Raw genomic sequence first — 21,135 nt, forward strand, 5'->3', positions numbered from 1 at the left:
TTGAGAACAATGTGTAGTATTGATACTAAAAAAAAATAAATAAATTGAGAACAATGTGTAGTATTGATACTAAAAAAAAATAAAAAATAAATAAATGGATAAAAATTGAAGCTGAGTACTAGTAAATTAATTTGTTATCGATGAAAAAAAATTAAGTACAGGGAGTTCATAACCAAACTAGTTTGAATACAAGGATTTGTTACCGATACTCAAAAAATGTTGAGTAAAAGTAGAGTAATTATATTCTTATTCTACTACATTGAGTAAGTATATATTATTATTTTATTATAATGTTTTTTTCTATTGATTTGGTTTATTTAAGGGAAAAAACTATTTCTAAACTATTGCTTACTTTTTACACAAAATTTTGTAATACATAGTAGTTACTGAACACGAAAGTTACTGAGAATACAAAATGTTATTAATTACAAATCTCCTCAGAATTTTTGAGCTGTACAAAATAAATTACGGAAATACGAAATCATTTTAAAGTTTGAAGGTAACGATTACAAAAGTAACTTTAATTCTCGAACATGTGTATCACTGGTTACGATAGTTCACGTTAGGTTACCATTAGAATAGCAATGAAATACGTCCCAACTCTGATGGTTATTGGTGAATTATAACATAATTATATATTATTATGTATTGAAATAAATTTTTTGTTAGATCCCTCTGCTTTCGATATTAGAATGTATACAGCTCTCGGAAATGTTTTAATTCCTCAAAAGTCAGACAGCTTCTTCATTTAGGGATTTCTAACCCTCGTCGGAAGTCGTAAGAATACTCTTCTGCCAGTTCTCTTTGGGTTGTCGGTTCATAGCTCTCACCGAGTACAACTGCATCATTTATCTACGACTTATTACATTTGTTCTTTAGTAGTCTATAATCAGTCGTGCTCAGTTACCTCAAGAGAAGGTCTGGATTGGTACATGCTGTGGTGTAACATCGACCTATCTCTCTATTAATTATTCAGGGCAAATTCCTTGTGAAAATCATCTTTAAACGGCTGTACGCCATCCTAGATTCCAACTACATAATTCCAAATCACTAGTTTGGCTTCTGGACATCCCACTTCATTACCCAGCAATGCCATTGTGTGGTTGATGTCTTGTGGTGATGTTTCGTCTATATTGAAGCGAAGAATGTACTGATCGGGAATCTTTCTGGATGTAGAACAGGTTTTGATCGAGTCTATACAAGATCCGAGATTATCTTTCTAATAGATTTTTTAAAGTAAATCAGAACTGGACTTCCTCATCCTTCCTTTCTTAATCTGCTAGTGTCCCTCAGGCTGATACTCTTTGTCCTATATTTTATACAGTTTTTACAGCTGACATTCCAACCCATCCTAACACTATCCTTATTACGTATGCTGATGGCACGTTTATTATCAGTTAGTAAGAACCTTAAAGGATGGTGTTAAAACTGGATGATTAAAATAAATCTCACTAAATCACATCAGTCGTAAACCCAGGACATACTACCTCACTTATTCCTGTCAAACAGATCCGTTACCCAGAACAAACGAGTAAATTAGAATTTTCATACAAAACTGAAAACTGCTTGTCGATTGCGATTATTACAACATTTACGGAACAAACGGTCTAAACTTCCAACTAATCAAGAATCATTTATCTTTTAATTACCATTACCATTACAGAGCCTTTCTGGACTTGAGCTTTGGGGCTCTACTAAACCATCGAATTCCTGTCGTATCGAATCCTTACAATCCAAAATCCATACATTGTCCCAAATCATATCGTCCATCAGGACCTCAATGTTACATCTGTTGCCAATTTGACCAAAACCAGATACCAATCTTTCCATTTCCCAATCACCCAACCTGGCATCTCCTTTACTACCTGATAATTCTGCAAGGTGTCTGAAAAGAAGCTCCTCAAGACATTTTATTCTAGCTCTATCAATGGGTAGATTCTCCACATGTCTGTATTATGCCATTGTATAACTAACACCGAATTCACTTGTATATATTTTAATAGAGTTGTTTATATCAATGAATAAATAAAAAGTTAAAAAAAAGGTTTTAAGAATTATTTTGCAGCTTATGTTTTAATTGAATTTGTTTGCGATTTCTAGGAATTTGAAAACTTTATTACTATTAAAATCATTTGTATCAAGTATGTAATAACGTATAATTTAATACAGCTAATGTTCTTGTAAAACCCCTAATTATATCCTCGTTGAGTATAAAAAAAACATAATAGAAGTCTACGATAATGAAAATCTCATCTTTATTTTGGAGGAGTGGTGGTAGGAATGGAACATATGAGACACAAAGGGAGCTGCCATCGTTAGTTTATCTTTAGAAGAGCTGACAGGAGGACAATGGGACCCCATCCTGGCCCAGCTTAGTAGCCCATCCTCGTAGATAAAGTTGTCATCCAGTTTCCTTTCTTCAATAATATGCCAATTTTTTATACACTAATTGCTCTACATGCTTGTTATTTTTCGTTCTAGGTTTCATTATTAAAACAGATAAAATATGAAAAATATAGATATATACAGAGGAAAATTTATTATCAAAGTGGTAAGATTTGGGCTACATTAAAAGTCATTCTGTGAATTTCAATGAGATGAACAATATATAAGGATAACGATATTAAACATAAATGATCAACCGACTGAGATAGAATAGCGTATAGTATAGATATATGTATCAGGACGCCTTTCCATAACAATGAATGCTAGTGTAGTTGGCAAGAGACCACGTGGGAGGTCTAAAACCAGATGGATAGACAGATAGAATCGACAAAGATGGGAGCAGTAGCCCAAGACAGGTATGCGTGGAGAAGGCTGGTTCGGGCCTCCAAGGTTTATGGAGTCAACCGAAAAAAAAAAAAACACACATATATTTTAACGTAAATGCTTTATTGCTAAATTAAGGATTTTTATTATTATTATTACTAACTAATGTTAGATTTTTCAGAGTTCAACACAAGTGTTTTAGTATTGTCATGTCGATTTCACTTTAACCCTTCATAATTTTGCAAAGGCATTTAATCTTTTGCTAACAATCTTTATATCACTTATTTTTTTATTCAAAGCCCCAACGAAAATTTGGTTTTGGCAGGTAAAGCATTACAGAATCAAATTGGAAGGGCTCCTGAAGCAAGTTCATTTAAGATCCTTAGTACAGGACTTAATTTTTTACAATTCAATAAATAACATGCTATACAGATAATTTGGTGTCCTAATGGTATGGAGAATTTTTATGTCAGTAGAATAGAATTCAATATTTTATGTCAGAAGGTCACGGGACAAACTTACTTTTAGAGGCTAAGTTGGTTTTTGTATGTTTAAAAATATTCGAAGATGCACAAAACCATGACAGCTGGAAATGTCTGACCAAGAAAATCGTGACTAGTACAAGAGCAATTAAAGAAAAAGTGTATTTGAATTAGTAAGGAGCTATTAATTAATATAGGGCCGATATCCAACAAAAATAACATGAAAATCTTTTTTGATAGTTCTGGTTGCGACATTATGAAGAGCATTAGCGATGAATTAGATGGTTTCGTTGGGTATCAAATATCACAGCCGTATGCCACAATTGACCTGGTTATTGTCACGCAAAAGAGGTTTTATGATAAACTAGACGTTTGGAGATCCCAATGTTGTATTAATATAAATCTGAGAGCTATTCCTTGTCGATTTTGTTTATGAATGTGTAAACCAAATCAAAGGCTTGGTCAAAGATTCATTTAAAAAAAATATATATCAGACACTTTTTGGAATAAATTTTACGTTTATTTAAACATGGGCCTATATAGCTATTGAGCTAAAAATATTTTGCGGTGTCCTTGACGAGCTAGAATAAAATTATGGCACAATTATTCATAGAGCGGATTAATACATAGGGAAGGAAGATAAAACAATCTAAAGTAAATATTGGAATGCACTGACACACCTGTCTACGCTCGGCGCACCTATTTTGAAAAACACTGAGATATGATATGACTTTAGGATATGATATTATATCTATATAAATAAATAACCTTATGAACATTCTCCTCATTAGTTTATTTTTATGAACCAGATCTTAAAATATCTCCCTTAATTAAAGCCTTTCAGTAATAGAAACTCGACGGTGGACCTCAGGGACTCATGTTGTGTACAATTATAGCCGCCCTCGCCTCCTGCAATCCAGCTAATTATAATTTGGTCAGGTTTCCTCCCGCGTCACGTGAATTCTATTTATGCCTCCCTCCTTGCGTCACAGCCTGCCCACATCCATTTGGCTAAATATAACTTCCATTCCACAATAACATCTATATCTATAGGCGGACAATCAGAGGAAGATGAGGGCTCAATCAATACTGGTCCTTTGGCCACAGAAGGCTATGGATCACCATTGTCAAGTTTCATATCTGTTAGATGTAAGGTATTAAGACTGAATTTCAGGATGCTAAGCTAATTATAAGCGAAAGGTTATTGTTATTGTGAACGACCAGTGGTTTATTTTGTTTAATTTGAAAAAAAAATGGATACATACAGAAAATTAGTATTTATTTCCAATATCTTTTGTAAATCAAACAATTGTCAAGTCCCAGAATGTATAGAAGATCTTGGATGTAATGTTAATGGTGATGTTATGTAATTTTAAATATATAATAATATATATAAATATAAAATATATTGTTCATGAAAATTATCTCCTAGTACATTACTAATTATTAATTGTTGAACCGAGATTATCATTTAATTTATAAAAAAAGAACATAAGGTCCTCAAAAAATAATCAATATACACCAATGGAAGGGTTAACAACTTTTGTTTCTCTGTTCATAAACCGATTGTGCGTCAGTCAAAAAATCGGCAATGATTAAAATATAGTATCTTCTTAAGATATAATTGAAAGTTCCCTCTAAAACAAGATTCTAACTAATATTTTTTTTCAAACTTTCAGGGATAATATTATTAATTATTATTTATTATAACCAATTTATATATTTTCAAAATTTGCTAATATATTTTCAGATTTAGAGCCTTCTATAAGGATCAATGGATGATTTCATTCAAGACAGATAAGTTGACATAGCAGTTTTTCTCACTTAAAAATTGTTAAGTTAAATCTTGTTGTTACTATATTTTGATAGGGAGCCTATCAATTTATTTAATCCGTTTTAGGGCCGGGGTATCAAACCATAATAAGTGTAAATTAAAAATATGTTTTTTCAATGTCGTCACTCATCATTCCATAGCGATAGTTACCGCGACAGTTGAAGTCATGACATCTACGGTCAAAACAACAACGATCGTATAAGCTATGACGCGATCGCACTATCAGGTTTTGCGTGACTGTTGACAGCTGTCCCAGCAATGGCATTAACCACATACAGATACGATGGATTGTTGCACATCATAACTCAACAATACCATACTTGTATGCATAACATATAACCTCTGTTTTCTGTTAGTTGTTCTTCAAGGGCGACAGTTGATGTACAAACAAATCAAATTTATTTCACGCGTTTCACAAAAATATTATTTATTGATTTTTTTTTTTTTTTTTTTAGCAAACTTTTATAGGTTAAAAATCCTCCCGGTTCTTCACTCCCAACGTTTTCCAGGATCTTCGTCCTGTAGTGGAGGACTGATTAGGGTGATTTGACTACCTTCACCAGATTCACTGTTCATGTAAAAAAAAACTGCAGACTCGGCCTCTAAAAAGAAGATAGCTACAAGAAGTCTCAAAATTAGACAGTATCGAAACATAAACTAGTAGTCTACATCAGAAGATCTTCTCAACTTCTCTTTATTTATACTGGTTAACATGAATTGAAAATGAGTCATAATTAAAGAAAAATTCAAAATATCTTGGGAGCATACTGGGCGGCCGTAAAGGCCTTCAAGTTTTATTGCAACTAGTTTTTACTCAACTCCGTAAAAATATATAGTATAAAATGATAATAATAGTCTTCTCTAACTTTTTTTTTATGCAAGTTAATGATTTTTTTTTAAGTTAGTTAATAATCCAATTAAATAACTATATCAATATTTGCTTTTCAACAGTTAGTTTCTCTTCCCGTTCCACAAGCATTGTAAGTTTCTTCAATCAGTCCAGCCCTTATAGGGTAACCCCAGGAATCAATATTTGCAGCTTTATTCTTTTTTATATTATTCTTCCCGTAGGATTTTTTTAGTTACTTGGCATAAATTATTTTTTTATTTTCTTTTATAATATTACAGATTAGAATTTTCTAATTTTACATTAGTGCAAAAGTTTACTATTTTGTTGTATACAATATAATATCATGAAAACCTAGTATTAATTCCAATAAAAATCGCAATGATTAAATAATTGCAACCTTTGTTAAATTTAGTCTTTGAGTATTAAATAAAATAATTTAGTACTATTTTAAATTAATCAGGTAACATAGCTTTCTTTGTTGATAGTTTTTTAAGAGTTGATGACTTACCATATTCAGACTAACACAATTGATTTTTACGAACATTTCTCACTTTAGAAATGTGGAGTCTTGAAGTTAGGAAATTAAAATTCAAGTCAATTCTCTTATAATAATTTCCTACATTGGTGAAAAAATTGTGTTTCGTTTATTATGACTTGCACCTTTCCTAACAGTCGGCTAGGATTTTTCACTGAAATCAGTTTCAAAATTTTATTTTCAATACTAAAGCGTCACAAAATTTTTCCCATTCAGTTGGAAATCCGAGACGCTTGAGAGGAACTGAAGACGGATTGAATGTCAATCAAAAGTTCTAATAAATATATGAGTTAATGGGCAGTGAGGGATGAACTTGTAAAGTGGAACTCTATATATACACATGTGTTACTGTGTAGTAACTGTAAAAAAACGCACAGTCAGTCTAAACTATAATTGCCTCATAACGGTTAAACTAATATGTATATTAAAAATAAAATGTTTATTTTAAGATACCAAAAAAAAACAACAACAAAAACACTGTAATGAATTATGAATATACTTTTAAAATATGACACTATACGGGTCGGGAATAAAATGTAAAGCGAAATGAATTAGTCATGTTTTAAATTGGGATCAACAGGTTTCTCAGCTCCTTCTCGCTTCTACCGTTAGTATTATTATTTTCCTTTTTCGCCTAATCAGAAAGAGCTGTCAAGGGGGAAACGCGTGCAATAGGGACCATTAGAAAAAAAACCCGTCTACGATCCCAATTACTGTCCGAAAAATGGATTTTTCGATTCATTAGTGTCATGTTAAATTTTCTTTTAACCCGAGACACCCGAGTTTTAGTCCTATATTATCATTAATTTTGTGTTATTTTATTTTCTTTCTACATTCTGAGAGATAACCATTTTCCTCAACTACCCGTACTAATAAGACTTGGCGTGCGGGTAGAAAGCAAATATAGACCAAACCCAATACTAATGGAAAGAAGTGTACCAAGAAGAACGCCAGACAGAGAAAAGGCAGAAGAGATCGGCTGCCAAAAAAAGGAGAGATCACGCGCAATAAATAAGATACGAGCATATCTCATGAAATTTTTTTTTTATTATTTATTTATTTAATGTAATTTACAACTGTACAAATAATACAATAAGTAAATATGTTGTATGTTTCATATACACTTGAAAATCTTGAGAAGGAACCACCCATCGGTGGTACTTCAACCATTAATTTAAATTAGAAGGTCCTGTGGCCATCTTCTTTTCAGACGCCTCGGAGGATTATCAGGGATTGTTAAGGATGAAAGATTAAGAATTAATGAAAACAAATTTTTAATTTTTTATGAAGCAGGGGGCTGCGTAACATTGCACTGCTGCAAACAGCACTAGGGTAAGTGGAAAATAAAACCTATGAGTTAAGTCTTCCTAATTAAAATGGTAAAAAAAACATATATTTAACTTGTTATATTTACTATGACAACCGTGCATCAATAAATTAAACATAATGGGATTTCCTAATAACTATTTTATTTCACGATCAATTTTTTTAAAATTTATTCCCTTTTAAAAAAAAAATATCTGTACTACTACAATCCTTGGGGGGTTAAGGGTTCAGTTATTTGTAAGGAAGTACTGTTTCTAGATCAATGGTTGTGCAAGGAGGTAATTAGACCAGAATCAACCTCTTTATGAGGTTAGGTGGACCACGGTGGACTCCCGATCCCACAGGAATGACTTACGGCTATAGTGAAACAAAAAATAATTATCTGCCACAACCGGGTTCAAACACGGATCCTTGGAGTTCGTAGGTTGCACAGTTACAGCTAAGCATTGAGATACCCACTCTCTTTATTTTTTACACAGAAGATAATTCTTCAGAAGGTTCTGAATGTAGATGACATAATCCTTGCCTATGTTATAAAGATGAGGCAGAGGCTTGTTTTCGTCAAATGACCAGGATATGCTCATCATCAAAAACGCCTCTATTGGAAAACAGACTGGTGAGTCTGTCCCCCCTTGCCCTTTATACAGCATGGTCGACACAGATGGACCAAATCTTGATAGGTACATGGTTAAGCAATATTTAACAAGATGAGAATAAATTCAAAACGAATAGTTAATTAATTATAATAGGTGGCGAGAGTAGTGTGAAAAAAAGTTGTGGCATGGGAAAGAAAATATTCCTCTAAAATCATGTAATAAGTAATAAAGATCGGAATTTCACATTAAATGTCAAATCCATTTATGGTTGGTACACTCAAAATCCACTAATGGACCTGAGTGTCCTCCGAACTGTCTTGTGAGCTTCATTTATTTTCGGCTGTTAAACTTGGAACATAACTCAGAAATGCTCTGGACCCAACCCTTCTCTTAGTCGCTAATTAATGTCCCAGTTCAGTCTGCCGTTCCTAAAGCGACGTGAAAGCAGAGCGAAAAAAAAAATTAGCAGGAACTATTAGTTAAAAACTTGATAAATTAATCAAAGTAGTTGTAAATCATGCAGTGAGAAAAAGATTAATTAATTATAAGCTAATAATTTCGTTCTCGTCGTTTGCAGGTCCTCTTTTTTTTCTGCCCAAAAAATGTTTCCAAACGCTTTTAATATATGAAAATTTAAAGTGTTAGGAATCATATACATATAATAGTAAATACTATACTTTTATTTTTTACTTTTCCTATCAGATAGCAAAGTGAGCTATGGTTCGATTTTTTATAAGCAGTATTCAAAGGATCCTTTCCTTTCAGAGCTCTCTTAGTGAAATACAGCACCGTATTTTCTGAAGTTGGTCTGTAAGTGTGCCTTTGCCACTATCACCTCTAGAACGGGTAAAACCATTCATTTATTTTATTTTTTAAGTTTTTGGGCTTCCGATTCTTTTGTAGCAAATTTGGATATGCTTTTCAGAAGATTGTAACGCCGAAACGGTTCTAACGGTTTTTGTGAGACTTACCTACAACAATCCTCTTGAAAAATGTTTGTGCTTAGAATAAATCCTCGAGAACCATCAGGAATTATGACAAAAAGAAAATTTCATGATGAATTATATAAATCATCATTTGAAGAATGATAAAATTCTCTGCAAAACAAAAAATAGGTCGTCTTAACTTGGTGTGTACCAGCAAATATAATGTATAGTGAACTTTGTATGTATGTCCAAGTCAATTCGTTGTTCAATATTATTCAACTCGAAAACAATGAATGTTCTAGAACATTTCAGATGCTCATTTAAAAGATAATAAACTCGCTAGTCTTCATAAAATGTTTATTTGAAGTTGATCGGACAACTTCCCACTCAATTCGTGGCCTTATCTTTTTTACTACGTTTGAATGAAACCGCATATAAAGGCGTTTTCTTTTTTTTTTTTTTTTTTTTAATTTCCTATTTTTCCAGAACGTTTCAAACAATGCCGTTCGTTGTAATCACATTTTTTTTTAATATATATTTCCATTTTCCGTAATTTCCATTCAGAAAATTTTGAAAAGACTTTTGACTAATAATTTTGACAGTTTTTGCAACACAATGCTGACAAATGTTCTGATCCACTTTACAATAATAATTACAAGTAGAATAGGTTTAATATATCTTCTTCTGGATTTAACAAGTTGTACATCCTCCACCTCACAATAAACTAGAAGTAGAAGAATATGATGTAGAACGTCTTCCTCCTAAAGACCCTGACTATTTATCAGTATGTCGCAGTATAAACCGTAATTGAAATAAACGATAAGTAATTACAGAAAATTAACTTGACCAGTAAAAGTTAAACATTCTCATTGACGTCACATTTATTACAATAAAAAAAATATGAAATCACTTTTAACACCCAAAATTTATAAAGTTACAACGTGAAAAGTTGTATTCTAGAGGTAACTTAACATATGAGAATAATAATTTCAATTTCATGAGAATAATAAAGCCTGCTCCCCTCTGCCGTTACTATCAGAAGGAATTAACATCAATTACAACTTGTTGCTAGAAGAAGGAAAGTCAAACAGAAATACAAGTAATGCAGAAAAAATAAATTACGGAAATATACTGATACAATTTTTATCGAACTACTACATAGAAGTCGGTGGGCTGGGGTACGATGTAGAATAATGTATGAACCCTTTATTTATGCATAAACGAATGTCTAGTCTAATGCAAGATGTACGGCGCATTGGTACCCCTCAATCGAGGGATTCCTACTAACAATTTGTTTAATTTTAGTGTACACCAAAAAAAGCGACAAATTAATTTATTAATGATTATTTTGGAGAAAAATAATATTGTATATTAACCCTAGCTGGTACCGGTGAATATGCCAAAAAAATTCAGTACTGTAAGAATTTCATATATGTTAAAAATAATTTATCGAATAATAATTTTTTAAAAAAAAAAGACTGATATATAACTGGATATGTCAATTGCTCTGCAATGGACACTTAACTAATCGGCAATTTTCCCAATTATTTTGACCAAAAAATGCCCGTTTTGCCCGACAAATACCCACCACTTTACCTGCTGGTGAATCGTAATAACTACTATAATTGTTTCAATCATAATTGTAACCTCGCACTAGCTCTGGCGTGTTAGTTAACATCACCACTATGTCAGTGAAGGGAACTGTTATGTCAACTATCACATGTAGACGCCACGAAAGTGAACTATCGTAAAGTTTCTGTTATTGCGGCAAAAGTGTTAACCTTTGTGTAACTATTTGAATTTACAGTCATGAAAGCGTTCACTATCAACCAGCACGGACCCAAAAAATAAATTTTCCCGAGTACTGTTGTCACGTAAAAGGTGATAAGGGTTAATTATATATAGTACAAAATTAATAAAAAATATTATGCAGAGAAAATTATTCTAAAACTAATCTAAACTGGTTCAATTTTAGCCTACCACTATAAAATTGAAGGTTAGTTTAGTGAGTGATAAACTAACAGAAATTAAACATATTTTGAAGGAAAATACGAAATAAAACAAATAAACTGTTTATTAATACGCTACATAAATAATGAGCGAACTAATGTTTATGTGAAACCAAAATAGAATAATATTATTGGATCTTAATTATGTATCATATAAAATTAATAAAAAAATAAATATACGTAAAGTTATTATAAAAATAATTAAGTCATAGGAAACTGGCCAGAACTTAAAAATAATGTTCATAAGTAGAAAAAAATATACAGGGTATTTAAGACTCGAACGACACCCCTTTTATTTCGATTTTCGAGAAAGGAAAACGAGTAAGCAAATGTGTGATTTTTTGATAGTTATGGTAGATGACATTGCTTATGGCAAAGTAGTTGACATCATGATTAATAATCTTCAGTTATTTTTTAGTTCAACTAACTCAAAAATTTTTCAATGAAAAGTGATATTTTCAAAAAAAGTTTTTTTTTACAAAAATTTTTTACGGTGATTTTCCCTAACGAAAAGAACATAAAAGCAAACAAATGCAAAAACTAGAATTTAATTATTCGTAATAATTTGTAAGCTTTACTTCTGATGTAAAATAGAATAAAATTCACAAACCTCCATTTAGAATAACAAAGGTAATTCACGGGTCCTTGTGAAACCTGAATGCACATCTAGGGCCCTATTTATAAATCTAATAAAGTAAGAAGTTAGTCTAGTAGTTCATAGTTTCTACAGTTTCTCTGACTAATACTTTAATTTACTAATTATCCCCCATAATAGCCGTGTCTATTGTGGAACAGAAAATAAAAGTGCTTGCACTTAGTAGTTTGTGTGCTTGTAATTATGACCGAATACAATTAAAATTAAGTTGGGTTATGAAACAGTCCATTGCACTTAGAAGATATCAGTTTCGGAGGAGTTTGAAACGAATGTCGTCTAGTAGTATGATTAATTTATAAACAAGTGAAGCTATACTATGTTGCTAACTAAGCTATATGAACTCTATGATATCCGACTTAAAAATGTTGACATGTATTTCAGGCCCTGTAATTCGGACTGAAATTATATATTTGGTTGTAAAGGGAAGTTGAGACAAATATTATATAAAACTGTTGCAAACATATTATATAATAATAACGTATTATTTAATATGCAATTGTAAATTTAATCCTACTGATCTTTCCTAATGTATAATATGTACCACTACAACCCATGATGTGTTCAGTACTTTGTAAGGAAGAAATTTTTTCTTGAAAAGCATTTGTGCAACAAGTAGGTGGTATATTCAAGATCACGCTTAACCACTAGGTATCCCCTCCAGTTAAGGGTGTCTACGTTATGGAGGTTGAGTTTGCCCTAGGAGGGTTCTCAAAACTACAGGGTTGACTTTCGAAAGTAACAGAATAAATATTTAATAATTATCTGCTGTTACCAGATTTGAACCCGGGTCTGGCCTTTCCCAATGTATAAATATATTTTTATTTATGATATTCCTCCTAATATATTACTACTCAAAAATCCAAGTCGGTGCCAATTGATTAATGAATTGTTTTGTCTGGCTTGTAGATTTGATATTTCCTACTCCTATCTTAAGCCACTGGTTATAATTAATTAAGCTGTACCTTTTAATAATTAGTGAGAACATGATTTTTTGTCCCTTCAATGGTTACAAGCCATGTATGTGTGGAAATTCTTTTCTTAGCACTTATGATATTAAGAAAAACTATATTATATAAAATTAATTGGCTACAGAATAATTTAAATTTAGAAATAAGTAATGATTTATATAAACGTAATCGCAATGTTGTCTTCATGGGGAGAAATTATTAATTTACAAGTTAGCCAATTACAGTGACGACGGATAGAATTATGGTGATCATGGATTCAAAGTTATTGGTAACAAGAAGTAAATAATCGTTATATTATGGTTTAGGCTACTTATTTACAAAAAGAACCAATTAAGAGAAACCACTTCTTCTCTGCTAGGAATGTTTAACTCCGAGAAAACATTTATTTACCCAAGGCTATGATCTTTGAACCGGCGATACCAATGTAAATGGTAGCTAACAAGAGTTTAAATTTCCTTTTTGGAAGCGATTTTCAGATGAGTTAAAACCTGTTCTCCAAGTTCTCATCTCGTTTAAGTTTCCTTAAGCCGCTAACCCTGAAGAAACACAAGTTCCGTCCTTCCTAAGGGATCTCGCCCGAGAAAAGTTTCCTGGGAAAAGTTGGCCCTTAGCCTCATTTGGCCCAAGAGGCCCTAAGTATCCCTACCATTTAAAAAGCTCACTTAATTATAGCTGTCAAGATAGAATTTCCTTCTTTCATCTAATTTAATTCATCCCTCAATGCCAGGAGTTCATCTTTGAGTGTCACCAAGGTTGGATCCATATGTAATATTTCAAATGGAACGAGAAGAGATAAAACGATGAAGTTGTATAAAAATATATCTAAATACAAAATTTATCATTATTAGATTGGAACATATAAATGTCTAGTAATGATGAACTGTAATTTACTAACCATCAATAAAGGGGATTTATTCAACAATTATTGAGTTATTTGTCAATTTTTATTTAGGTTAAATACATTTTTTAATAGGTTAATCAATTTTTTTAAATTATCAATTAATTAATTACGACAGCTCTGGGGTTCTTTAGAGTGATTCTAAGTAATGTTAACAGAGAAATTTCCCTTTCTTGTTTTTGACCAAGCTAAATTAATCTCATCACATCTAACGAGAACAATAACATGTAATCCAAATTTGATTATAATTAATTATTCTACTTATGCCCCCCCTAGCTACCTTTGTTTTGCTACAACAAACTTCCAATCTTCTGGTTCATCTTGAAGTCAAACTTGGTCAACAGTTTTTTTGGAATATAGTAATTGAGGGGTCTGTAGCAATAAGCTAACAACAAACAAAGAGTTTTCACATAATTTTTTGGAGATAATTATGTTTTAGTTTCATCTTTGAATTTATAAATAGGGAAAATATTGTGGTCGTACAAAAATTGAACACGAGTTTTCGAATGACCCCTCCACGAGTTCAAATTATCAGGGCTCTTTGTTTAGCTCAAAAATAAAAAGTTTTACGAAACTAAAATTATGTATTAAAAGCAGATAAATGCCTTCAATGGGATATTACTTTTTTCACTTAAAATCCAGTTACTGGAAGTGCCTATTTAAATCATCTATTTTCCCGAAAATATCTCTAACGATTTTGATTAAACTCGCATTATGGATGTACAATCAAGTTTTCTTAAATTTCATTGAAATAATCTGACCCAGGTTGTATGACAAACTTCAAAAAAAGATTCTTCTAAAGTATATTTAATGTTGCTCATTTAGAATAATCTACCCTCTCCCAGAGTGGATAGCAATAATAGAATTCCATTACTAACTTAAGGATAAAACAAATATTTTCAGTTTCATATTTCCATTGGCAGTTCCAAGAACATGGGATAGGTTTACACCAATGAAATGTTGTTCATGGGTAGTATTGAAAAATTCAGTGGATGAGGTCCCAATATTTTCACATACCAGGACATAACTAGCAAATTACTCTCACTGTACTCGTAAATATTTTGTTCGTACAAGAATACTTTGTGATGAGTTACCGCTTACCTTTACGTACAATTCCTGCGACAATAATTTATAGGTTTTACAAAATGAAAGGTTTGAAATTATTAAAAAAGTTTAATGCCATATATCTCCCGTGGAACATTACTTGGAACACTTTCAGTTTTTTGTTTTTTTTGTAATGTGTCGACATACTTTTAGTTCTTAGAGCTACATTCATCTTACACCTTTGAACTAAGTAAAAAAATTTAAATCTTAAGTCCAAAGCTTTTTTCATCAAGAAAAAGAACGATTTCTGTTTTCGGTGTAACGGCCAAAAACGGATTGCTCCTTATCGCTGTATCCTCATAAATATCTAATTCAATAAAATATCTCTTGATATAGTTAAATAGATATGGAGATTCATTTATTCCATGCCTCACAATCAGCTTCGTATATCCTCTTTTTGCTATCATTATTTGATAAACTAAGCACCATATGACAAGTTCAAGATAAATCCTGCTATCTTCATGTTGACTTTTGCTTTATACTTGAAAAGGCTCATGTAGTGTTTTTTGATAGTTTTTACGTTTATCTGGAATCCTCACACCAGACTGAAAAGACAGGAAACTGCACGTCGATTTCGACTATTACAGCACTTACTAGACAAACGGTCTAAACTTCCAACACATTACAAAAGACTGATCTACATGACTGTAATAAGGCCAATCTGGACATACGGAGTTGAGCTTTGGGGCTCCACTAAACCTTCGAATTCCTCTCGTATTCAATCCTTACAATCCAAAATCCTTCGTAAAATCCTCAATGCTCCTTACTTAGTCACAAATAAAATCATACATAATAAAATCTTAATGTTCCCTATGTAACCGATCTAGCCCGTACCAGATATCACTCCTTCCATTATAAACTCTCTCACCACTCAAACCCCCTAGTTTCTAATCTTGCATCCTCTTCCATTCCTGACAATCCTCCAAGGCGCCTGAAAAGAAAATGGCCACGAGACTTACTAATGTAAAATGCCATTAGTGCTACCAATGGGTAGTTTCTCTACACGCCTGTAACACTCCAATTTAACTTAGATCAGATTTACTAAATTTATTATAATGTACAGTTGTAATTAGCAATAAATAAATATTAAAAAAAAGTTTTTACGTTTATCTTTATAGCCTATATGATCTTTTCTGTTGCTCTCATGCCGAGTTAAAAATTTGGTTAATCATACATTTCGTCGGTAATAATTTTTTAGTAGTTTCATTTTCCCAAACCTTTGGATATTTTTTTCAGGTTCTAATCTCATAGGAATTAATTATTTTATGGATTTATTACTGATTTTATTCTCATATCTCCTTCCCAATCCTCCTTTACTCCTTCTTTTGACTGATATTAATTCGTTCACTGCACTTATAATTTTTGTTATTAATAATAAAAAAAAATATTATTAGCAATATTTATTCAGGGTAAAAAAAATAATTTACTTAAAATAAATAATTTAATTAATATCCATTTTAGTCTCAAAACATTTTATTTTTCTTATAAGTCCGATGTTTCGGCCAATCCGGCCATTCTCAGGGACAATCTACTTATTACAATTTTGGAACTAAATGATTTAAAAACTCTAACTCCATGCATCTATTCTTCCCAAGTCAAAACAACAATTTCTAATTAGTCAAATATTCACTTAAAACCAAAATTAAAATCATTTATCACAGTCACTATTCCTTGAAAACTTTATCACAACCCTAAATAATTTTTGTTACTAATAATAAAAAAAAGTGTTATTATTAGCAATATTTATTCAGAGTAAAAAAAATAATTTACTTCTGATTCCAATTAAATTCAATTATGCTATGTGTAGGCGGTTGCTGGAAAAAAGTCGCTCAATACCATAAGGCGTTTCCCAGAGATACTATTTTTAGGATCCTCGGTATTCATTTTGTTACTTAGGAAAGTTTTAAACATTATCATGTTTGTAAAAGTTTTTAGAATTGTATTAATAAAAGAATTTTATTCGTTGTTCATTCATAAGATGATTTAATGGTTAGAATTTTTTTTTCTAGTTTTTGTTGGTTCTTAGGAAGAAAAACCGTGATGAAGTTTAAGGTCTTAAAAGGATCTCAACCTTCTAAATGGAAGTAGAGATTAAATGAAATGAAATGGACAAAAGTTGTAGATAAAGAGTTTCAAGTTGTTAGATAATGTTTTCGAGATCAAAACTGGATAATTTGTTTAGTATGTTCTGTTGAGGGAGGATAACGAATGAAAAAGAATCATATTTGATCTTGTACATTTCCGTCAAACCCGAAGGACATAATTCAAGTTTCAATAGTACTACTATATTGCATTCTCCCCATTGTTATCACTTTGTACTAAATTTCAAATTGATAGAAAGATCGGTGAGCTAAAATTCAATTACGAGATTTTGTGAACTGCTGCAAGAGGTGAATCTGAAACTTCCTCTCTCCGTGCATACTCAAGTTAATCAAATCATCAATTTAATTGTGACCATTGATGGGCTATGAAAGGACTGGATATTGACAAGGGTAACACACTTTAACCTGTCATCTATCGTTAGCTCGATTTTAGCACGGATGGCCGCGCGTGAGACTTTTTCTCACATTTCTTATTTAGAGGTCTTGAACGCAGTTTTTAAAATATAAAATTTTGATTTAGATTAGGTTTATTTAAGCATAACCTAAAACAGTATAAAAAATTACTTTTACACAATAGCAAACTAGTTTTTAAAAAATCCAAAAAACAAACATTTTTTGTTTAGAATGTCTGAATATAACCCAGAAATTTACATAAAATAATATTCATACGACGCAGCGATGAAGTGAAAACATGAAAAGACAAATTTGTATTATAAAGACCTCCCTAACATACATTTATAGTATCGAAATACAATTCATAGTAAATAATACGAACCTAATGAAGTTCCTGATTCTTCAAGCCTACGTTTCCCTAGTTCTACTAATGTTTTTACTCGAAGAAAAAACATTTTTATGGATTAAATACACTTGTCGCATGTGAGAGAAATCCTCACAGCTTGAATATTTTTATAGCAGCCTTAGTCGTGCGTGAGATAATGTCCACGAGAAGGGTATATTGTCTGGGAAAAAGGGCTGGACGCTTACCCAGAGCTGCTAGAGTGGTGGTGGGGGTGAGGTATAGAAGGAAGAGACTGTGAACTACAGATTCCAGGAAGATGGGAAACACCGTTTTCCTCTAGCAGCTTCCAGACACGAAAAACCATTAACGTAAGAGAAATTCTCATGCAGCGATCAATAAGGGTTAAATACAACACCTAGTGTTGTTTCGCCTAAAACGAAAGAACTCCCACACAACATAAGCACTACTAGCACCCCTTGTGGCCAATACTAAAACCTTACCTCCCCAGCGAACTTTGAGAGCAAAAAAAGCGACAAGAGCACTAGAAAGAGCCCCTTTTTCTGGAAGAATCATTTTGTTTCCCTTTCCGTGAATTTCTGAACTATAATGGGTAAGTAGAGCTCAAGAAGTGCTTCCCCGGCACTGGGCAGAGGGGTGTGGAGGAAGAATAGAAGGGATCATGGGAGTAGAGACCGATAACCATCAAATACTACTAATGACACACACCAGAGTAAGTTCATCTCTAATTATCTTGCATTACTTCAACCTTCATCTCCATTATTATATCATAATTTCAGCAATAGCTACAATTTACATAGACCACAAATCAAAGTTTAATAGCGAACTAACCTGAGAAGTTTTCTTTTGTCACCCCTTACAACCATGTTGTAAATTATTCAATAGATTTTTATTCCTTCAATTTATGTCAATTTTCTTCCAATTAATTTTATTATATACAGTCCACTCTTAACAGACGAACCAGCATTCTAAAGTGGAGTAACGCCTGGCCTTAAGTTGAAGGTGAACTCCATACAAGTGCTACTAAGGGCTTCAATAAATTATACTTTTTTTACACAATGGATAAAAATATATTTTGGGATTTCACATTTCCTTTATTAATTATTCCCATCAGTTTTCGTACGCCGTTGGTAGCAAAGGATCCATCACTCACTATCTGACTGAGTTCACTGATGAAAATGGAAATTAGATATCGGCTAAACTTCAAACACAGCTCACATGAAAGCAGCTGTTCAAACAACTGGTGATTGGTTTATCATCGAACACATTACATTTTTCCACTTCTTCATATATTTTTTTTTACATTAACTTCTTGCCATAAATAAAAAGTGATGGAGCTAATCAATTAACATATTTTAAGTAATGAAATATTATGCCTGATACAATGGTGGTCTGGTTAAAGAAAAACGTTCTAGCATGTATACCTACATTTTACTTCGATTACTATGCATCATTTAATATTTATAAGTAGCCTCTCTTTGCTATTTATTATCCTCAAGGGTTATTATTGATTGTTAAGGTTCTGGGTCAAAATGAATAAAAAGTCTTAAAGCATGCTTTTGCAGGCAATATAAATATTATTAACAGAATAGATATTAAAATTGGTTGTAACGGAGTCGGGGGTTATTATATAGGGAATTCAATAATTAATTTCTTCTCATAAGCATAATAATAATAAGGGTTAGAATATTTGTTCATAATAAACTTTTGAATTACTGGACCGATTTACAAGCTGTTGTTTTTACACAATGTTCTGTGACGCCATGGGAAGAGAAGTCCCTTATTGTTTAAAAAAATATATATATATTAAGAAAATTAAACATTTTTAGCGCGCAGCTCAGAAAGAGTACATTTTATATTAAATAAATCATTTTATATTTAGAAAGAATTATAAAAGAGCAAGAATTATAAACTTCAAGGAAAGTAGTCCAATAATTCTTTTTTTTTTTTTTTAAAAAAGCAAATGAATTCGTTTTTAGCGTTGTCTGAAACCCTTAAATACCGTTTTTAAAAAAAATTAATATTGCGTTCATTCGATCTATATTCATCTTCAAATATAGCAATAGCTAAGCATTGCTAGGTCTGCTAGTTATCATATTTATTATAATATAATGTGTTACAAATATAGAAAAAGACATGTTCATACCAGATAGCAACAAGTATAGACTTATGTTACAAAAAGGCTGCATGACAACTGGCCTAGCCCCGTTATTATTATTATTAATATTAATATTAATATATGGATATTAATATCAATATTAATATTTATATTATTATTTCTTCAAGAGGACCCAATTTTATAGAAGGCGCAACGCCTCAGTGTTCAGCCTCAATGGTTTTCTCCATCAACTGGTACTATTTGCTTACCAGTCCTCTAGAGACTAAACCTCCGTCATCGAGACCGAAGAGTTCATGATTTCAGTACTTTAGTGTGAACAAAAAATCTCAGATTTGCTTTTTTAATTAAAACTAACAAGAAAATAAACTATTTTCCATAAAATATATGGATAAAACATTATTCGTGTTTTAAATTAGTTGCTTATTCATGCCATGGCTGTCCCCGTAACCAATTTATTGTTAAGTTTACACAAAACATTTTAATGTGAAAATTATTCTCATTGTGGGCTTTTACATTATTAAGATTTATTTTCGCTATGCATTTAACAGTCAAACATTGTTATACAAGAATTAAGTGCTTGAATATTTATTTATTTTTATTTGAATTAGTTTAGGATATTATTTTTAGTTTAAGAACATTTCATTTTTTAGTATATCTTTCCTTTTTTCTTTATGTTTGGTATACGTTTAATTTTACATTCATTTATTTCTCTTTCGTATATTGCTTATGTTTCTAAATTATATTAATTTAATGACTTACTTATTTTATTTCTGAATGCGCTTTTGATGTTATTTTAAATAAATTTTAATTATATGTTTCTAAAAGTAAACCCGTAATTTTTACGGATACACGGAAGCTACACATGGTCCCATCAGAAATTAATGGAGGTATTAGAACCCTCTTTCCTAGTTAACGATTTGCACAAAGTGAATAAGTGAAAGTGAATTTTGAGAATTAATGTGAATTTTAATTATTATAACTTGTAAAAAAGATATCGTTTTTTTAGAATCTGAATTATCTGTGTTAATTAAAAGAGTGAATTCATGACTTTCTACTACGGAAAGGAATAGAGCCATAATTGAAGATATTGTCAACCGTTCAATATTGTGAATATTGATAGTGTTAACTTGAAATCATATCTGAAAAAATATTTTATTGTTCTCTAAATCATGATAAGTAAGGGTTCTATTTGAAGGCTTACTAAT

General features: G+C 31.6%; 1 protein-coding gene across 1 annotated transcript in view; it reads right to left on the reverse strand.

Annotated features, from left to right (window-relative positions):
* Positions 1 to 21,135, reverse strand: part of Fife (regulating synaptic membrane exocytosis protein fife) — a gene marked incomplete in the record, with an annotated part of 393,470 nt that overhangs the window by 184,081 nt on the left and 188,254 nt on the right.

This window comes from Halyomorpha halys, unplaced genomic scaffold (genome assembly GCF_000696795.3).
Source record: "Halyomorpha halys isolate HHAL.00 unplaced genomic scaffold, Hhal_1.1 Scaffold106.1, whole genome shotgun sequence".
Taxonomy (NCBI): Eukaryota; Metazoa; Arthropoda; class Insecta; order Hemiptera; family Pentatomidae; genus Halyomorpha; species Halyomorpha halys.